General features: G+C 40.5%; 1 long non-coding RNA gene across 1 annotated transcript in view; it reads right to left on the bottom strand.

The window, feature by feature from the left end:
* Window positions 1-2,787, bottom strand: part of LOC116694531 (uncharacterized) — an 8,359-nt gene extending 5,572 nt beyond the window's left edge. The window contains exons 1-2 of the long non-coding RNA XR_004333201.1: window positions 2,741-2,787; window positions 2,280-2,290 (exon numbers count right to left, since the gene is read on the bottom strand). This is a non-coding gene — a long non-coding RNA (uncharacterized LOC116694531). The remainder of the gene's footprint in view (window positions 1-2,279; window positions 2,291-2,740) is intronic.
* Between the last annotated feature and the right edge of the window lie 5,665 nt (window positions 2,788-8,452).

Below are 8,452 nucleotides of genomic sequence, written 5' to 3'. Positions count from 1 at the left end.
AAAAAAAATAAAAAACAGATTACATAAAGTTGTGAAGTTAAATTGGCAATGACAGTGGAATTGTAGAAATGAAAAGGTTAAGGAGGGTTTATTGAAACTGGGTCATGACTACTGCTGGACAGGCAGGTCAGGACTGACAGGATCAGAAATGACAGGGAATGGGCAGAAAAAGGCAGTGATGTTAAAATGAGGTTAAAATATATGCTAATAATAACAATAACTTTTTTTTTTACTGCCTATGTCTTTAGTTGGGATGGTTTGCATTAGATTGCTTGCTTGCTACAGTGTGTTCTGCAACTTCAAGTACTAAGAAGGGAAGAATGGAAGACAGAGTTTTAATTCATTAAAAAAATCTAAGAGACTGGCACCCCTGCAGATATGTTATTGTTGCACAGGCCAATAGAAATTCTTCCATTCACTTTCCATTTAGGAATTAAAACGCCAGTCATCCATACACAAGGTTTGGTCAGACTGTCTCATACCAAACTGCCCCCATCTCATCCCCCACTGGGACAGTCTAATCTGTCCGTGAAATGGACAGAACAAACTGTAACATTGAAAAACTAACATCAGACTGTAGAAAGTACACAGTCAAGCGTGATTCAAATGTTTTTATTCTGACAAAGACTTATTTACACAGTGATTGAATACTCCCTGATGGACAGTGCATTACCCATTTCTTCATATTGTCCAACCCGGTCTCACAGCATTTCGTCAAATGGTCACATTATTTTGATCCATTAATTCGTCAACAGGGACACAATTTTCTCATTTATTTAGTGGTGGTCACCACGAAATAGGAATGTGACCAGTTAACAAACTGCCATGAGACTGGTCTGCAGCAGGCTGCTCTGGGGGACAACAATGGCCGCCGGAACATGATGTGCGGTCTCTGGGGGACGCAATAACGGTTGTTGTGTGGTTGTCGCCGGCCAAACGCCGGCAACAACAACACGGTGGACCACAGCAAGTGGGACGGGCTGCAACAACAAGACGGTTGTGGTTAGGAGAAGAAGAACGCAGAAAGGAACCGTCATATGTGATCACCGGTCTCCGGGTGAAAGTGTTGTTTGACCCATCCACCACCCAAACCATCCTCCTTACGCAGATTTTTGCCTTTTCAATACTGCTCGCTACCATAATTGTGCTGCTATCACGAAAGATGCTTCCCATTTAAATACACTAGTTTAAAATTTGTGCTCACCACCGCAAAAAAAAACGAGAAAATCGCGTACCTGCACACAAATCAATAGATTAAATGACGTCACCATATCACGAACCGGCTGTATTGTCATGCAGTAAAACATCAATCATGTTCAATAAGTTTTCATTTCATTTTCCACAGTGTTTCGGTAAGATTGGGATTTTAAAATGTTGGATATCTAGTGTTGGAAGGAATATCTGCTAATTCCTTTAAAGGCAAATCATCCATCACTAAACCCAAAGTTTTAAAATAGGAGTGCCACTCAGTTTCCTTTAGGCAGCTAGTTGGTCAAAATGCATGAGAAGAAATACTTTGGCATGGACGTTGCATGAAATCTTTGGCCTATTTGTGTTTTTATTGAGGATGAAAGAGAGAAATGCAGAGTTGTGATTGTTAGCATCTGATGGCTTATTGTTTGTTTTTGTCAGGCAATGCACTCCCTGTGAAGTTATCTTCAAGTCAAATATTCCATTATTACTTCACCAGAATAGGAGTTACACCCAGACACTGATCGTGAAAACACTGCTTGATAAACAAAGCCCCCCCCCCCCAAAATAAAGTTGCCATGCAGGCCAGTCAGTTTTTAAATGGGAAGATGGTTCATAGGAGTAACAGGACTGAGTATTTGACACAGCATAAGCAAATACATGAAATGTAGCCACATGTCACCAATGGTAATAGCATAAGAACACTTAGCTCCTTTAACATGTTAACAAAACTATCTTATAAAAAGATCACTACATCTAAGAAAAAATTTTGTTCAAAGGAATGTACTTTGAGATGGACATTCTCAGTCATACTCAAAAATACAGAAAACAGAGTGAGATAACTTACTTTTGGCCTTCAGGAGACTCAAACACAGCTACTTCCTGTTGATCATGTGACTTGTGGAATGTCCCAACTTTTTAGAGAGGGGGAACATTTTATAAGAGGAGAAGGGGATGCATCTGGTTAACAGGACTGAGTGAAAATCTGGGGACACGATTAAAATGTGTATTTTAACAAACATATTATGAATGTTCCAATGAGAAAACTATATTTTATGTTGAAATTGGAAATTGTCACACTATCATACCAACAAAAATTCTGAAGGATTAAAAAAATTATATTTCATGGTGAAGTGTACATGAAGTGATAGTAGATAGTAGATTGGGGACAGGCTTAATTTTCTTAGTGTTTTTTATTAAAGGTACTGTACTTGACATTTAGAATATTAATAAAGCAATAAACAAATATTTGCTATGTAGAGATATAGTGGAATAATGTCGTCCTGAGCAGAAAATGAAGTCCCACTGTCTTTGTGTGTGGTCTAATAGAGCGTACCATTTGTATTCGGACGTTGGATTTTCCAAGGTCAAAGTCAGAAACCCCCTGATTTAGATTTCCGAGCTCTTAACTCGAACAACCACCGAGTACCCCAAGCTAAAAATTCAGCATGGCTGCTCCAAGCATCAACAGTTGTGAAAGCTGTAGTCTTATTTCTGTCTCACTAAATCTTTTCAACATGTTGTTGCGCTGATTGTACGCACAAAAAACAGCGTAATGCGTTGTCATAAACTGGCATTGCTAACAGTAGCTAACCTCAGGCGCCCGGATTGCTCAGTTGGTAGAGCAGGCGCCCATATATAGAGGTTTACTCCTCGACACAGTGGCCCAAGGTTAGATTCTGAATTAAAATAGATTCAATGAAAATCTATCCATTTTTATTAGCTGCCAACCCCAAAAACTGAACTGTTATGACGGACTGATCTCATGAAATGGCGCATGTATGACTCACCAATTCGTATGCCAATATTGGTGTGTTATCAAGACACGTACACACTTTTTAGCATGTTTATCAATGCTGTTTGGCCTCCATTGACTCACATTACCTTGATAGCGTGTGAATTTATGCCGTAGCGAGTACGGGGCCAAAAATCCGCGTAGGTTGGTCAGGGTGGTGGATGGGTAAAAAACAGGACTGTCACGTTTCCTAAACTAAACCGTTGATTTCTTCTCGTGATAAGACGGCAAGTGGCGTGTATGTTTACGTCTGCTGTATACAGCATAGACATGCACGCAGATAGCTCAAAATTAGTACAGATAACACGCCACTTGGCTTAAAAAAAGTCGGTGTGTATGTTTACGCAAAGTCACGATGTCATGTTGTTTTATGAAGACAAAAGTGGATACAGACATGAGGAATCAGGGAGAATGGGAAGACTGTGGGATCCTGACAGTAAGCTAAGCATATACTGTACATACAAGCATGCACGTACTGTATATACAGATACTTTTTATGTCCTGACACTGATTTAGCAGAATGGCCCAATACTTCTTTATCATTTCACGAGTCACTTCAAAGGTGGCATTAAAATAATGAAAATGTAAGTCCCAGATAGCATTATCAAACAATGCACAAATAAGAACATGATTTACAATGCATAAGCGAAACTTGCTGACGCGGTTAATCTAGTGCATCACACCCTGTGCAAATGTCAGAGCTCAAACAGAGCAAGGGGAAAAAGATAAGAAAAAAAAAAGGTTCTACTCTTGTTTTTGGCTATGGAGGCAGGCCAACATTTTTCCCCTTGAGTCTGCAGCTCCGTGATTTGTTTCTTCCCCACACTTCCTTGACTGTATATCTGTATATCTGTATCAGTGTATCTGTGTCCCAACTGGCAGCGGCAGATTGCCGCCCACCAAAAGCCTGGTTCTGTCTGAGGTTTCTTCCCGTTTAAAGAAGTTTTTCCACGCCACTGTTGTACCAATAGTTGCTGCTATTAAGTCATGTTAGAAACAAACATGGCTGTTCTAAAGTAACCATTGATGAACGACAGAAGCTAGTGGCCTTATGCAAGATAATGCTCATTCATTTATTAAACGTTCGTGACACTTCATGAACGTATTTATGGATACCTCATGTGTCCACCCACCTTTTTACACACTTCAATTACAAATTCAGCTAATAACATTTTTCTTTTTTTCTTCACTTTTTCTTGCTTGCCTAATTTTAGGTTTGGTGTGTAATGAGTCACGTGTGAAGAAAGTAGAAGACCATCTTTCAAACTTCATGCTTTTGTGTAAACATGTTTGTTCAAATAGTTCCCAAGCCCAAGCCAAGATTACTCAAGTGATCAGAAAGCTCCTCCAGAGCCACAGGAAGACATTATACAACTATTTTCACAGGCTGCGTACTTCCTTTAAAGTACATTCATAGGTGGATATATAGTTCATTCAATTTGGTAAATTGATTGCACACATTGTTGGTAAAGATTGTAAAGTTCAATCCATTTTTTGAGGAACACATTTTTTTTCCATCCTCTGTATGACTTGAAATTGTTATGTGCTGGCCTGTAGGGCAAAGTCGGTGATGAAAAGCAGTGGAGGCAGACAGCTCTGAGTGAATTTCCAGAAGGGCTCTCTCTTAAAATAACTTCCCAGTCCGGTCCTGCATAGCATGTCTCTGTGTGTGCTGCTGAACACCGGCCTGCACCGATCTGACCACCACCTCCTCCTGCCCATACACCCTCATCAGGACCACCTCAGAACCACACTTCCTCTGGTCATGTTACCGTTTGGTGCCTTCAATCTCCAAAATCAACAGGGAGACCTTGCACAACTTATAAATAAAGCAAGAAGTGAAACTTTGGCAAATTGTAAAAACAGCTGCCTGCCAACATGGAAAACATCATCACTGTGTAGAATATTTGTTTTGGAAATGACACCAAAACCTGTTTGGCATTTCTCATGCATGTGTGCATTAAAACTAATGCAAATTGTTCCCCTGCTTTCATGTAGCGAAACAATAAACCCTGAAGGGGAGACACCACCCTATCAGCTGGACGGAGTAATGACATAACCCAGATCAGACTGCTTTCAGGGAGGGGTGACGGGGTCCACCCTGGTGATTTCCTGCCCAGTCCAGACTCTTGGCCTTTTTTTTTTAAGGGCATCAGGGCAGAGGAGGAGATGGCAAGGATGGAGGGTGGGTAGTGAAGGAGGGGAGAAGGATAAAGTGCAATGGAGGGAGGGATGAAAGGAGGGCGGGAGGCAATATTAGACCAACACTGTGTTTTTCTTGGCTCTTTCTGTATTCCATCCCACCCCGCTGCAGGGTAATACACACACAGGCGCACACACACACACACACACACACACACACACACACACACACACACACACACACACACACACACACACACACACACACACACACACACACACACACACACATACACACACAAGGAAAACACAACAGAGATTTTCATGACAATAGTGTTCCAGCCAGTAGGAGTAACAAAGCAGAGTGATCACAGTGCATTTCTCACAAGGGAGGAGAGGGTGAGAGTCTCCCTCAGTGCTGGACCCAAGGAATCATCTGCTCCGCTGGTCAGGCCACAAAACAAAAAATAAGCTGCGTGATGACTCCAGAGGCAAGCTGGTGTCTATGCACCCAAGGGTCTGTAGCAAGCTGATGAATTACTTGTGTTTTAACTAAATATCTAACAAAAATGAACTCTAATTATCATCATCTCTGGGGCAAAACTGTACTTTACATAATCTTGTTCTGAACCATATGAACCCCAAGAAAATTGGACTGGAGTTATGATCATCACTCTGATTGCTGTGTGAGAGCCTTCCTATAAAGAGTTAATGTAAATCTAATAACATAGTATAAGTAGCCTGCTGTGAGTGGAATGCAGCATGCAGACAAGGTTAATTGTTTGAGAGGCATACACACTACAGTATCTGTGGTTGTCACAGTACAGAATAAAATAGCATAACCTGAAGCCTAAACATTAGCATTGTCATGTGTCATCCTACCTCACCCTCCTGTCTTCTTTCCCTTTTTTCTCTGTTTTTTATCCTTAGCAAAATTGACAATAATATGTCTGCTGCTAACAGCCAAAAGATCAGGGATGTTTTTAAAGGTTGAAAAATTGGGTGACAGAAACGTATTTGTAGTAAATTCTGAGGTATAAAGTATCCTTGATACTGTACTGTATTAAACAACATGCTAATCTAATCTAGATCTAGATTATTGGTAATCCTACTTCCTGAAATATTTAACAGGGTGCAGTTAGAGCGTGGCTTTATATGTTCTGTTACCACCAGCTCATAGGCTATGACAATAAATGGCAGAGAAACAAAAGTTACAACACACACGTACACAACACACACACACACACACACTGTACAGTGGGCAACAGACTGTTGCACACAGCAAAAAGAACCACGTATCACACATGTCCCTCTTCCAGCTGTCTGTGTGTGTCCTTCTGACTGAAAGGCCTTTCTTTCTCCAGGACCCACTGCAGTGACAAGGCTGTTTAACACTCACCCTGGCCCCAGTCCAGCACGTTCCACTGCTCTCCTGACCCCAACATATGGACCCGGGGACCCACCTCCACCCTTCTCTGACAGCTGTGCGTGACCTCAGGCTAAGTAACGTGGTCGATATGTCTCTGGATACTTTTACAGTGCATGCGCAAAATAGTTTTTTTTGTACCTAGTTAATGAAGAAACCTGGTTTAGTAAAAGTAACCAGTATAACATCACAATCTGTTGTTTACTGGTTACTTTAGCATGAAAACATTTTACTACACATTTTATTTATTTCATTGTCATTTGCTCAAACTCTCAGACTCCAGGAGATACACATCAAGGACATTTTGATGGACAAATAAACACTATATTTACCCATAATGTCAACAACATGATACATACAATATATAACTTTTGACTAGTCGCTTAACTAGTTTATTAGTGAAATAGTGTAGTGATCCCTTTTGCTTATCAAAAGAAAGGCCACCACAGTTCCTGAGTGATCGCCTATTTGTTTTAGACACATGCAATTGATGACAAAATGTCAAGTGTTTGCCATACAATAACAATTTATTTCTATTTCAAAATTATAGACAAACAAAATGTAACATTCATTAAGCATTGTGAAGCATGGTCAAAAAACTAGCAAAGCAAAGTCAGCAACACCTATGTGCAGTAGTCTGGTATTGCCAGACCTTCCTCCACAGGACTGCAAAAGAGGGTCTGGCTAGTCCACACAGCGTTCCGTGATGGAAGAAAAACATGCTCTGGTTTATTGGCATTTCTTTAAACCAATCACAATCAGCTTGGGCTGCGCTAAGCGGCATACGGAGCAACAGCGCCTCTGCAAAATAGCCTCTGGAAGGAACTTGTTTAGAACATGTGTACGTTCAAAAGTTGTGTATAGCTAGCTAGACTATCTGTCCAATCTGAGTTTTCTAGTTAACTATAATGCTCATTAATTCACAGGAGTTCAAAATGCCAACACAAAGGAAGACCAGGAAAACGGATATCCGGCCTAAATGAGTAAAATCCAGCGGAATTTTGATCGCAATCGAGCAATCCCAAAAGTGCAACGTCGTGGATCTAGACTAGTGTGTGGTTACCTTTTGAGTATAAATCCCTCTGTCTAACAGACATCAAACTACTGCACCAGGTAGTGGGAGGTTTAAAAAAAAAAAAAAAAAAAAAAAAAAAAAAAAAAAAAAAAAAAAAAAAAAAGGCTCTTAAAGGGAATATTAATTTACGCTGATGACACCTTTCACGTTGATGTCATGAGTGAGTGCCTAAAGCTTTTACATGTGCAGCTCTGGGAAAACATCTTCTGGCACATACTGTGCTTGTTTTACAGCAGGCATATCTGTTTTATTGAAAGAAAAATAGATAAATACCACCAAATTCATCACATGAAAATCTAGAATAAGACATCACATTACTGCCCAAACTGTTCAATTGACAAGTGATCCCTGAGAATTGCAGGACGGCAAGTACACTGCCAAAATAAGAACAAAAATCAACTTGCGGATAGCCACATAAATAAGAGAGAAGTTGACTCCTTGGAGGATTATATTTGTCAAGTGTGATGCACTAATCAGGCGGAAAATGTTTTCAGGTCATGACTTCTGCACTGACGTGGGCGATGCAAAGGGAAGGTTGGAACAGCATGCACGGAAACACATCCAGATTTTGAGGTTTGTCCTTTTTGAATACCACTTACTGCATATCAAATGGACAGTTTTAGTTAAATGGGATGTTTTCATATAGCGCTTTTCTTGTCTTAATGACAACTTAAAGCGCTTTTACAGTAGAGGAACCATTCACCATTCACACACATTCACCCACTTGCCGTACTTGATGCATATAGATAAACACTCACACACATTTACACTCCGATGGGGCAGCATTGGGGGCAACTCGGGTTCAGTGTCTTGCCCAAGGACA

This window comes from Etheostoma spectabile, chromosome 8, assembly GCF_008692095.1.
Source record: "Etheostoma spectabile isolate EspeVRDwgs_2016 chromosome 8, UIUC_Espe_1.0, whole genome shotgun sequence".
In the NCBI taxonomy this organism is placed as follows: Eukaryota; Metazoa; Chordata; class Actinopteri; order Perciformes; family Percidae; genus Etheostoma; species Etheostoma spectabile.
The sequence above is the reverse complement of the archived record's forward strand: the minus strand, read 5'-3'. Positions and strand labels throughout refer to the sequence as shown.